The following is a 13651-nucleotide window of genomic DNA, read 5'->3' on the forward strand; positions in this document are numbered from 1 at the left end:
AGGCCCGAGACCAAGAGATTCGACAAGAGTTGGCCATCTATAAGACCGCTGTATCAGCACGAGTCATGGCCACTCATGAGGCACCAAGGGTGGAGGTGCCCAAGCCACACACGTTCAGTGGCAAGAGGGATACCAAGGAGCTAGATAACTTCTTGTGGCACATGGAGCGTTACTTTGAGGCAATTGCATTAACGGATGAAGCCACTAAGGTACGCACCGCGACCCTTTACCTCACTGATAATGCTACTCTATGGTGGCGTCGACGATTTGCCGACATAGAGAGAGGGACGTGCACCATAGACACATGGGATACCTTTAAGAGAGAAATCAAGAGGCAATTCTATCCCGAAGACGTGGCTTACCTAGCAAGGAAGAGTTTGAAGCGTCTCAAGAACACGGGCTCGATCCGTGAGTATGTCAAAGAATTCTCTACTCTTATGCTTGAGATACCTAACATGGCTAAGGAGGAGCTACTGTTCAACTTGCAAAGCTGGGCCGAGCAAGAGTTGAGGAGACGTGGTGTCCAAGACCTAGCCACGGCCATGGCAGTAGCCGAGTCCTTAGTAGATTATAGAAGGGGAGACTCCTCCAAGCCCAAGCCACCATCCAAGGGTAACCAGGCCAAAGGTGGGGGAGACAAGAGGTCGCAAGGCCATACCTCTAAGGAAAGATCAAGCAAAGGCCCTAGTGGCAAGGATGGCAAAGGCAAGGACAAGCGAAAGGAGTTCACGCCCAGGACCAATTGCTTCCTGTGCGATGGTCCGCACTGGGCACGAGACTGCCCTAAGAGGAAGGCCTTAAATGCTATGATCGAGGAAAAGGAGCAAGAAGGCGATGCTAAGATGGGATCGTTGCAGTTCTTAAATGCCCTTAAGGCCAAGCCGATGCCTAAGACGCCTCAAAGCAAAGGGTTGATGTATGTGGAGGCCCTTGTGAATGGGAAGGCCACCAAGGCCCTGGTGGACACAGGTGCCACTCACAACTTTGTCTCGGAGAATGAGGCAAGAAGGTTGGAGCTCCAAGCATCCAAGGAAGGAGGATGGCTCAAGGCAGTCAATTCAGCCGCCAAGCCATCACATGGAGTAGCTCGCGAGGTGACTATGCACATCGGCTCGTGGGAAGGAAGGGTCGACTTCACAGTGGCACCCATGGATGACTTCAAGATGGTGCTAGGAATGGACTTCCTACAGAAGGTCAAGGCCGTGCCACTACCTTTCCTACGCTCAATGGCTATCCTAGAGGAGGAGAAGCCGTGCATGGTCCCTACGGTCAATGAAGGTACGCTCAAGACCCCTATGTTATCCGCTATGCAAGTAAAGAAGGGGTTAAAGAGGGAAGAGGTGACCTACCTCGCCACCCTAAAGGAAGAAAAGGATGATGGGTCGGGAGAACCCATGCCTAGAGAAATCGAGGGGGTCCTTGATGAGTTCAAGGACGTTATGCCGCCCGAGTTGCCCAAGAGACTTCCTCCTAGGAGAGAGGAAGATCACAAGATTGAGCTGGAGCCGGGAGCCAAGCCCCCTGCTATGGGGCCATATAGGATGGCACCACCCGAGTTGGAGGAGCTAAGGAGACAACTCAAAGAGTTGCTAGATGCGGGGTTCATCCAACCATCCAAGGCTCCTTATGGCGCGCCGGTTCTATTTCAGAAAAAGCATGATGGGTCCCTACGAATGTGCATAGATTACCGGGCACTCAACAAGGTGATGGTGAAGAACAAGTATCCCATCCCGCTCATTGCTGACTTGTTCGATCAACTTGGAAGGGCAAGGTACTTCACGAAGCTGGACTTAAGGTCAGGCTACTACCAAGTCAGGATTGCGGAGGGAGATGAGCCGAAGACTACATGTGTGACCAGGTATGGCTCATATGAGTTCTTAGTAATGCCTTTCGGACTCACCAATGCCCCAGCAACGTTTTGCACCCTCATGAACAAGATCTTCCACCCATACTTGGACAAGTTCATGGTGGTGTACTTGGATGACATAGTCATCTATAGTAACACTCTAAAGGAGCACGTAGAGCACTTGAGGAAGGTCTTTAAGATCTTGAGGCAGAACGAGCTATACGTGAAGAAGGAGAAGTGTTCGTTTGCTAAGGAGGAAGTGAGCCTCCTTGGGCATCGCATCAGAGATGGCAAGCTGATGATGGATGATAGCAAGGTGAAAGCCATCCAAGAATGGGATCCACCAACCAAGGTACCTCAACTCAGATCTTTCCTTGGTTTAGTTAATTACTATCGGCGGTTCATAAAGGGTTATTCGGCAAGGGCCGCTCCACTCACTGATCTTCTGAAGAAGAATAAGGCATGGGAATGGGATGAAAGGTGCCAACAAGCCTTTGAGGACCTGAAGAAGGCTGTGACTGAGGAGCCAGTGTTGGCACTACCCGACCACACCAAGGTCTTTGAGGTACACACAGATGCCTCAGACTTCGCTATTGGGGGAGTCCTTATGCAAGAAAGACACCCAATTGCATTTGAGAGTCGCAAGCTAAACGACGCGGAGAGGCGTTACACGGTGCAAGAAAAGGAGATGACCGCTATCGTTCACTGCTTGCGCACCTGGAGGCACTATTTGCTAGGGTCTCACTTCATAGTGAAGACCGACAATGTGGCCACTAGCTACTTCCAGACACAGAAGAAGCTGAGTCCTAAACAAGCTAGGTGGCAAGACTTCCTGGCCGAGTTCAACTATACGATGGAGTATAAGCCAGGAAGTGCTAATCATGTGGCCGACGCCCTAAGTTGCAAAGCCGAGCTAGCGTCCATAACGAGTCAGCCCCAAGGAGACATAATGGATCTTCTAAGGGAGGGACTGCAACATGATCCAGTGGCTAAGAGCCTCATCGCCCTGGCTCATGAAGGGAAGACCAAGCGGTTTTGGGTGGAGGACGGCTTACTCTACACCAAAGGGAGACGACTCTACGTGCCTAAGTGGGGGAACATAAGGCGGAACCTGATTAAGGAGTGCCATGACACCAAGTGGGCAGGGCACCCTGGGCAACGACGCACTAGGGCACTACTCGAGTCGGCTTACTATTGGCCTCAGATACGGGACGAGGTTGAGGCCTATGTGAGGACTTGTCTTGTGTGCCAACAAAACAAGGTGGAACAACGACAACCTAGAGGCCTGTTAGAGCCACTACCTGTAGCAGAACGCCCATGGGACAGCGTCACCATGGACTTCATCATCGGGCTACCTAAGTCAGAGGACAACGGCTCTATCATAGTGGTGGTGGATAGGTTCTCTAAGTATGCAACCTTCATAGCAGCCCCGACTGACTGCACTGCGGAAGAGACGGCGAGGCTATTCCTAAAGAACGTAGTCAAGTATTGGGGGTTGCCTAAGTTCATCATCAGTGATCGCGACCCGCGCTTCACTGGGAAGTTTTGGACGGAGCTCTTCAAGCTTATGGGTTCGGAGCTTCACTTCTCCACCAGCTTTCACCCACAGACAGATGGGCAGACTGAGAGGGTGAACGCCTTGCTGGAGCTATACTTGAGGCACTTTGTGAGTGCCAACCAGAGGGATTGGGCTAAGTTGCTAGATATAGCCCAGTTCTCATACAACTTGCAAAGGAGTGAGGCGACCAACAAGAGCTCATTCGAGCTAGCCACAGGGCAGCAACCCTTAACTCCTCACACGCTAACGATAGGCTACACAAGGAGAAGTCCAGCGGCTTTCAAGTTCGCGAAGGGGTGGCATGAGCAAGCTGACATAGCACGCTCGTACTTGGACAAGGCCGCTAAGAAAATGAAGAAGTGGGCTGACAAGAAGCGACGTCACACGGAGTACAAGGTCGGAGACATGGTGCTTGTCAAGCTCCTTCCTCAACAATTCAAATCCCTAAGGCCAGTGCATAAGGGCCTTGTGAGGAGGTATGAAGGACCCTTCCCTATACTTGGAAAGGTCGGCAAGGTGTCCTACAAAGTGGAGTTACCGCCAAGGTTAAAGATTCACCCTGTCTTCCACGTGAGTTACTTGAAACCATATCACGAAGACAAGGATGATCCAAGCCAAGGGCTTTCTAAGAGGGCACCTACAGCGGTTGTGACCTCCTATGACAAGGAGGTGGAACACATCATTGCAGACCGAATCATCAGAAGGCGTGGTGTGCCTCCTGCTACGGAGTACTTAGTGAAATGGAAGGGACTACCAGAAAGCGAGGCTAGTTGGGAGCCAGCAAATGCACTATGGCAGTTCCAGGAACAGATTGAGCGGTTCCGGGCAGAAGACACGACGAGGACGTCTGCGGCTTAGGTGGGGGAGAGTGTCACAAGATGCTTCAAATGACCCTCCCCATGGCTTATATAGGAGGTGAGAAGCTTCTAGAGACCCTTGGAGACATCCACACTTAGTCATTAGTGGGAAGAGTGTGGAAGGTTCTAGAAATGCCTAGAGAAGTCCACACAACTCTACACTCTGGTAGAAGGCATGAGAAGGGTCCAAAGCTTTCTAGAGAAATCTAGAAGTCTCTTGAATATTCTAGAATAGTGTAGGACATTCTAGAAGTCTCTTGAATATTCTAGAATAGTGTAGGACATTCTAGAAGTCTCTTGAATATTCTAGAATAGTGTAGGACATTCTAGAATATTCATGAATTGTAAGGAACCCTCCAAGGTTCTAGAGAGTTCCATTGGTGCCTATAAATAGGTGAGGGCCTCATTTGGCCAAGGCACCAAGCAAGTGAGCATCCAAGCACTTGTAAAGGTTTCCTTAAGTTAGTGAAAGCTTCCATTCTTTCAAGAGTTGCCTACCAAGCTTCTTAAGCTTTTAAGTCGCGAGTGTCTTAGCCGAGCAAGCTAAGCATTGGGGAGCAAGGCTGACTTAGCAAGATCAAGCGTCTTGGCTTGTCTAAGTGCCGCACGAGCTTAGTGAACGACTAAGTCCGTGACAATAAGCTACAGTTGTCGTCCCGGAACTGCCATGAGATTGCTCCAAAATAGCTTGAGTACTAAGGCGTTGCTCTTCGCGAAGTAACTCACCAAAACAAATATCAAGAGAGGGAACAGGAGATCTATTCAGTAAAGAGGAGCGAACAGATTCATATTCCGAACGTAGTTTCATAAGAAACTGATCACGCCGGGTAGTCGCGTGAATAGTCTGAATAGTTGAGAGAGCGGCAATAGGAACATCCACTGTAACCAAATCAGCATATTCATGCCAAAGAGTCAGAAATGCCGAGTAGTAGTCCTGGATGGAAAGACTACCATGTTGAAACATGGAAATCGCATGTTCTAATTGAAAGCGACGAGCATCGTTATCCTGATGATAAACTTTCTTCAAATAAGCCCACATAGATTGAGCGGAGCGATGGGGCCGCAAGTGGGTGACAATATGAGGCTCCACTGAACCAAGAAGCCAAGACATGATGCGTGCATCAAGCACAGCCCATGAATGAGAAGTCCCAACATCCTGAGATTTGTCAAAAGTGGATGGTTTTTCAACATCCGTGCCATCAATATGACCCCAAAGGTCTTTTCCCTTAAGAAAAAGTTCAAACTGAAATGCCCAGGTAGAATAATTTGTGCCTGTAAACTTAACACACAGCGGTGCGGAATCCATAGAAAATAAATAGAACCCGAGACAAAAGGATGGACCAAAAAAAAATCCCAGAAGAAAACTGACCCACGACAGCCACAGAAATACTGAGAAAAATGGTTGTGGTTGGGTGCAGCACGGATCAACACAGACTTGACCGAAAGACACGAGAGGCACCTCCGAAACCGAAAAGACAGAAAAGAATTTGAGGGAAGAAAAATTAGCAACCTTGCTCTGATACCATGTCAAAATATTGTGTGAATGACCGAATACCTTGGCCTTGAGTTTTGTATATTATATATAGACTTTACAAGGATGCTTTACATGGAAAGCAAATAAAAGCAAATAAATTCCAGCATGATTCTAGCCCTATACATGTAAACTATAATCTGTCAAATAATATATGCTAACTGTACAAAATAATAAATGAAGAAATAAGGAAACAATTGTAGGCTAAAATAAAGAAAGAAGGGTGGGCTAAATTAAGGAAGGAAGTGTGGACAGCAAGTGTGGGCTAAAATAAGGAAGGAAGTGTGACAGCAAAGCTGTCCTTTGATAGTTGTCCTTTGACCAGCAAAGCTGTCCTTTGACAGAATCAACTTCAAAATTAATTTTAAGAGAGTCAATACTCCTATGGGTCCTAATGTCCCCACTCTGAGCTCATATGTCTTGTTGGCACGGGTTATGATCGGATTAGCTCTAGGTTCACTTTTGTGTATAAGGGCGTTTTGGTAATTACTCAAGCTTGCACAAGGATAAGTGAACAAGGTCTCTAGATTGAGCTAATTGATTAATTAGTAGGCCCTATTAGGTTAACTAATCGACTTGGACCCATTTTGGGTTAGATTAAGTAACCCAAGCTCTTAATAAGCTCAAATCACTCAAACCTATGAGGAACGCTATAAATCCCCTCTTAGGGGTTAGGGTTTCCATAGTTTTTTCTAAAGAGCCATCTTCTAACTCCAAAAAGAGAGAGAGCCATAGTCTCTACCTCTCTTCTAACTCAATTTGTCCTTTTCGCCCTTCAATAGTCTTCAAAAAAAAAATCTCCACTCTTTCCAATTCCTAATCATGGAATTGTTTGTGAAAACAAGAACTCTACCGGCCCCCTCCCCAACCCATTCCCACATTTCTACTATCCAAGAGTCTTTATCAACAGCTATAGAAAATAACGCCAGGAAAGACTTTTCCAAAGAAGATTCATCATCCCATTTGTCTTTCCAAAATTTTATCTTTCTGTCATTATCTACAAAGAGGGTGAGTTTTACTTCTAAAAACTTCCAACTATCTCTAATAGCCTTCCACAACCACACCTCATAGTCATTCCTCACCACCCTTGACCACCATTCCCCCTCATCTGTCCCGCGCTTCCATGATATGACTTGTTTCCATAAGGGATCTCTCTTGAAAGCGAATCTCTAACTTCATTTACTAAGGAGAACCTTATGCAGAGTATGGAGATTTCTAATGCTAAGCCCTCTATGTTTTTTTCCCCTAAACAAATGGTAGACCAATTAACCAAATAAGGTTTTTCTCAAGCACCCCTTCGCCCCAAAGGAAATCCCTTTATATCAACTCAAGTCTTAAACTCAACCTTCTTAGAATGGCAAAAAGAAACATGAAATAAATTAGCAAACTAGACAGTGTGCTTTTGATCAAAGTGAGTCTCCCTCATTTGGATAAATACTATCTTTTCCACAAGAATAGTTATCTCTGAAATCTCTCCTCCACTAAATCCCATACCCTTAATGATTTATGGGGTGCACCTAACAAAAGACCCAAGTATGTAGTAGGCAGGCTCCTAACCCTACAACCCAACACTAAGGCTAGACCTTCCATACTTATGGCTTCTCCAATTAGAATTAGCTCACTTTTTTCTATTTTTATCCTTAAACAAAATACCGCTTCAAACCACATGAAAACCTAGCTTAGATATTCCAAATGCTCTGAGTTATTACTATAGCATGTTGTTAGTGCTAACCTTCTTATTAGCCACTAACCAAGCAAAGGCTTTGATCTTAAATGGGACTTTAGGTTTCCAAATAAATTTAGCTAGAGAGAAAGAAACTGGATCTAATAAATTGAACAAGTTTAAAATGAAAAACTCCATCATAAATGAGCCTGGAAAAGATAATGACCAAACTCTTACATCTGGAACAAATGGTGAAAAGTACACACGAGTAAAAGAAGACATGAGTATTTCAAGGTTCTCTACTCCAAGTCAATAAGGGTTAACAGAAAGTTTAGGTTTCAAGAAAAATGGGAAGAGATGCCAAGAACAGATGAGATAAGTAGTTTTCTAATTATGACAAACGTGAAAAGACCTAAAAATTAAGAACATGATGGTTGATCCCCCCACTACATGTCTTCACAAAAACGAATACTTATCCTATCACTCACCACAAAGCGAGTACGTCTGAAAAAATCTTGAAAAACTTGTGCAATTGCCTTCTGAGAGTAACAATGCGATCACTTGACTAGAATGTTGGCATCTCACCAATTGGGGTGTGTCTCATAGATACTCAATATGACTAATGCCAAAAAACAAAACTTTCCCTTGGAAACCTCCAAAGTCACTTCCCTAAGAGCACTTGATTCCTCAAAGAAATCTTCGCAAACCTTAGACCTTTTTTGCCTTAGGCTTGCATACTATGCCCCGACTAATAAGATGATCTCTCTTACCTTCCCCAACCATAGAAAATTCCTTTTAAATTTCCCAATCTTAGAAGCCACTAATGATGGAATCTAGAAAAAAAAGGAATGTGAGACAAGCAAGACTTTATTTGAGTTATTCTTCGACCTAATGACAAAAGCGTTTTTTTTTCCATCCATCAAATCTCCGTGAAATTTTTTCAATCACTAGATCTTAAAAGGCGTCAACCTTTGGGTTCCCCCTAATGAGAGGCCCGGGTAGAATAAGGGCTAATAAGAGACTTTGCATTCAAGCATGGTAGTCGGTCTAGTAATCTAATCCTAGCTCATGTTAATACCAGATAGAGTTTTCTTATTTAAAGTGATCTTAAGTCCTGATATGTGTCAAAAAACCAATAATATAAGTTTCAAATTTTGATTATCTTCCAAACAAGCTCTAAAAAAACATGGTGTCACTTGCATTCTCTAGTCCTACTCCAACCTGCTAAGAAGCCTTCAAAAAAACCACTTTTTAGCTCACAACAATATCCTACTTAAAATATCAATTGTTAATGTTACCATATACAATTTAGGAATCATATTGGTTGTACATATAGGAATGTTAATGTTACCATATACAATTTAGGAATCATATTGGTTGTACATATAGGAAAAGATTGACAGATTGACTTACTATGTATTTGCTAATGTTACCATATACAATTGAGGAATCAATTAGACTCCGTGTATAAGATATATATCTGTATATAGATGGATGCAGTGAAATATAAAAAAACTTATCAAAGTCCTCGGTTTCTGTGGAGTTTTTTCGAGTATTTTGACATGGTATCAAAGCAAGGTTTCGACACCTTTTGAGTGGAGTTCGTGATCTTCTACGAATCAAACGCTTGGCATCGAAAACAGTGTTGATCGGGTTCATCACGACCTGGTTCTTGGCCTTTTCTGTTCCAATTTTCTGGTGGGCTATTTCCTTTGTCTCTCGGTTGCATCATGTCATCAGATAAGTTGGAATCATTTCCTATTAGATTTATTGGCAAAAATTATTGTGCTTGGGAGTTTCAATTTAAATTATTTGTCAAAGGAAAGGAATTATGGGGTCATATTGATGGGAGTAATCCTGCACCTCGTGATGCCGAGGCTTTGTCTAAGTGGGAAATTAAGGATGCTCAGGTTATGACCTGGATCCTTAGCTTGGTTGAACCTCACCTTGTTCTCAATCTGAAACCTTATAAAACTGTGGCTACTATGTGGAATTATCTCCACACGGTTTACAATCAAGACAACTCTGCTAGGCGTTTTCAATTGGAGTATGAGATGGCTAATTTCACACAAGGAAGTCTCTCAATTGAGGAATATTTTTCTGGTTTTCAAACTCTTTGGATTGATTATTCCGACATTGTTTATGTTAATGTTCCCGTTGCAGCTCTATTGTCCAAGCAGTGCATGCAACCAGCAAGCGAGATCAATTCTTAATGAAGCTACGACCCGACTTCAAAATTGCACGATCTAATCTGATGAATCGTCATCCCGTACCATCTCTAGATGCCTGCTTGAGTGAACTTCTGCGTGAGGAGCAACATATCGTAACTAGCTACCATGGAACATCGAGCTAATGTTAGTGCACCTGTTTCTGTGGCTTATGCAACATAAGGGCGGAATAAGGATTGAGACATGCATGTTGTCCAGTGCTTTAGTTGTAAAGATTTTGGTCACATTGCTTGGGATTGTCCTAAGAAGTTCTGTAACTACTGCAAGAAACAAGGTCATATCATCTCTATTTGTCCCATTCAGCCTGAAAGAAAGCAAGGTACTGCTTATCATACCTCCACCGGTGCCTCTAGTTTTGTTGCATTGTCTGCTGCCTCGTCAGTTGTTCCTATTCCTGCTCCTACAGTCTTAGCAAACCCAAACACACTCACTCCTGAAATGGTACAATAAATGATCATTTCTGTTTTTTCTGTTTTTAGGCTCTCAGGTAATCATACGGTTTCTTCTAAGCCATGGTATTTTGACTCTAGAGCTTCTAACCATATGACAAATATTGTTCTTTCTCTCTCCAATGTCAAAAATTATGATGGAAATCTGAAAATTAACACTGCTGATGGCAGTTCTCTGCCTATCAGTGTTGTTGGTGATCTTTCCTCTTCCTTAACTGATGTTTTTGTGTCTCCTAACCTCTCCACAAATCTTATTTCTGTTGGTCAATTGGTTGATAATAATTGTAATGTCAATTTCTCCCATTCTGGTTGTGTTGTGCAGGATCAAGTGTCCGGGAAGATGATCGTGAAGGGACCTAAAGTGGGACGACTCTTTCCTCTTCATGTTTCTCCTTCCACTATTATTCCTAATTTTCCTTTACTTTCCTTTGCATGTAATGTTGTTGGTTCTAGACATAAGATGTGGCTTAGATGTCTTGACCACCCAAACTCTGATATACTTCGTACTTTGTTTAATTTTGGATTATTAGGAAATAAAGCATGTTCTTCCCTTGATCTTTCTTTCGATCGTACGTCATGCAAACTTGGCAAAAGTAAAGTTCTACCTTTTCCTCATTCCACATCTCGTGCCTCACAATGTTTTAATATTATACATAGTGATGTTTGGGGGATTGCACCTATTATTTCTCATGCACATTACAAGTACTTTGTTACTTTCATTGATGACTTTAGTCGCTTTACTTGGATTTACTTCCTCCGAGCTAAGGCTGAAGTTTTTTCAGTCTTTAAGCGCTTTCTTGCACTTATTGAGACTCAATTATCTGCCAGCATCAAGGTCTTGCGCTCCGATTCTAGCGGAGAATACATATCTAATGAGTTTCAAGACTTTCTTCAAAGCAAAGGGATCATCTCTCAGCGTTCTTGTCCTTCGACAACGCAACAAAACGGTGTTACTGAGAGGAAAAATCGTCATCTTCTTGATGTGGTAAGAACTCTTTTACTTGACTCATCGTTTCCTCCTCGTTTTTGGTGTGAAGCACTTTCTACTGCAGTTCATTTGATCAATCGCTTACCCTCTCCTATGTTAAATCATGTTTCTCCTTTCTCTAAGTTGTTTGGTCATTCTCCTTTATATTATGATCTTCGTACATTTGGTTGTGTTTGTTTTGTGCATCTACCTACTCATGAATGACATAAACTTATTGCTCAGTCTGTTAAGTGTGCTTTTCTTGGTTATGCTATCCTTCACAAGGGTTATGTTTGTTATGATCCCCATGCTCGTCGTATACAAGTTTCCCAGAATGTGATTTTCTTTGAAAATCAATATTTCTTTCCATCTCATGTTGAGCTGCCATCTACATTTGTATCTCTTCTGCCTAGTTTTTCTGAATCCCCAACAATTGTGGAAAGGTTCAAACCTGGTTTTGTGTATGAAAAACGTAGTCGACATGAGTCCGGTTCCACTTCCTCTGTGCCCCCTTTCGATCTTGACTAGGCGCCTAATCCTGCTCTTACTTCCACCACTCTTCGTCAGTCTACTCGTCTTTCTCGACCCCCTGATTGGTATGGATTCTTCTCTCCTGTCTCTCCTGTTGCTACTTTATCCACTATTTCTATTCCCTCTTGCTACAAACAGGCCATGGAACATAAGTGTTGGCAAAATGCAATGCAAACAGAACTTCAAGCACTTGAGGAGAATCATACTTGGGATATTGTTCCTTGTCCTCCTACAGTCAAACCTATTGGGAGTAAATGGGTTTTCTCTGTAAAACTTCGCTCTGATGGCTCTTTGGACTGGTACAAAGCTCACCTCGTAGCTCTGGGTAACAAGTAGGAATATGGGGTTGATTATGAGGAGACATTTGCTCCTATTGCCAAAATGACCATGGTTCGAACCATCTTAGCTATTGCCGCTTCACAGTCATGGCAACTACATCAGATGGATGTAAAGAATGTTTTTCTTCATGGTGATCTCCAAGAAGAGATTTACATGAAGCTTCCCTCTGGTATAACTAATTCTTCTCCTCATGATGTCTGTAACCTAAAACATTCTTTGTATGGGCTCAAGCAAGCACCCCGGGCTTCGTTTGAGAAGTTTCGCAGTACAATTCTTTCCTTCAGTTTTACCCAAAGTCAGTATGATTCTTCCCTCTTCTTCCACACGTTTGTGTTAGGTATAGTCCTTCTCTTGATTTATGTGGATGATATCATCATTACTGGCACTGACTGTGGTTTGATTACTAAGCTTCAACGGATGTTACATACAACTTTCCATATGAAAGATCTTGGACAGCGCACATACTTCTTAGGATTGGAAGTTCATCATCGAGCTAGTGGTATTTTTGTGAACCAACATAAGTATATTCAAGATCTTATCACTTTTGCTGGTTTGGAGGACACTTCTTCTGTTGATACTCCTATGGAGGTAAATGTCAAATGCAGGAAAGATGAAGGGGACCTTCTGGATGATCCTACTCTCTATCGGCGCCTGGTTGGGAGTCTTATCTACTTGACCACTACTCGACATGATATATCCTATGTTGTTCATCAGGTCCGTCAATTTATGACTTCTCCTCGACATCTCCATCTTGCTGTAGTTCGACGCATCATCCGCTATCTTCGAGGTTCACCTACTCGTGGGTTATTCTTTCCTACCGGCTCCTCTCTTCAACTTGTTGCCTATAATGATGCTGATTGGGTTGGGTGTCCAGATACACATCGATCTACTACGAGTTGGTGTATGTTTTTAGGTGATGCCTTAATTTCTTGGAGATGTAAGAAACAAGATCGTGTTTCTAAATCCTCTACTGAGGCCGAGTATCATGCCATGTCTACTGCTTGTTCTGAAATTGTATGGCTACGCGGTTTTCTTAAGGAGCTTAGATTTCCTCAGACTACTTCTAAACCTCTTCATGCTGATAACACTAGTGCTATTCGGATTGCCACCAATCCCGTTTTTCATGAACGTACCAAGCACATTGAGGTTGATTGTCATTCTATTCGAGACACCTTGGAAAGTCGGGTGATATCTCTTCTTCACATCTCTTCTGATCTCCAAGTGGCTGATATCTTCACCAAAGCTTTGACTCGACAACGGCATCAATTTCTTATTGGCAAATTGTTGTTGGTTGACTTACAAGCATCAATTTGAGGGGGGATGTTAATGTTACCATATACAATTTAGGAATCATATTGGTTGTACATATAGGAATGTTAATGTTACCATATACAATTTAGCAATCATATTGGTTGTACATATAGGAAAAGATTGACAGATTGGCTTACCATGTATTTGTTAATGTTACCATATACAATTTAGGAATCAGTTAGACTCCGTGTATAGGATATATATTTGTATATAGATGGATGCAATGAAATATAAAAAAACTGATCAGAGTTCTCGGATTCTGTGGAGTTTTTTTTAGTATTTTGACATTGCAATGGTGAAAGCAATAGGGAAAAAGGATCCCTTTATCTTAAACCTTTGATTGCTTTAACCAATCCTTTGGTGCTTCCATT

At 43.1% G+C, this 13651-nt stretch overlaps 1 protein-coding gene across 6 annotated transcripts in view; it reads right to left on the reverse strand.

The window, feature by feature from the left end:
* The window catches only part of LOC100253864 (phytyl ester synthase 1, chloroplastic), a 63738-nt gene that overhangs the window by 35440 nt on the left and 14647 nt on the right, over window positions 1-13651 (reverse strand). The window lies entirely within an intron of this gene.

The sequence above is a fragment of the Vitis vinifera genome, chromosome 14, assembly GCF_030704535.1.
Source record: "Vitis vinifera cultivar Pinot Noir 40024 chromosome 14, ASM3070453v1".
Classification (NCBI taxonomy): Eukaryota; Viridiplantae; Streptophyta; class Magnoliopsida; order Vitales; family Vitaceae; genus Vitis; species Vitis vinifera.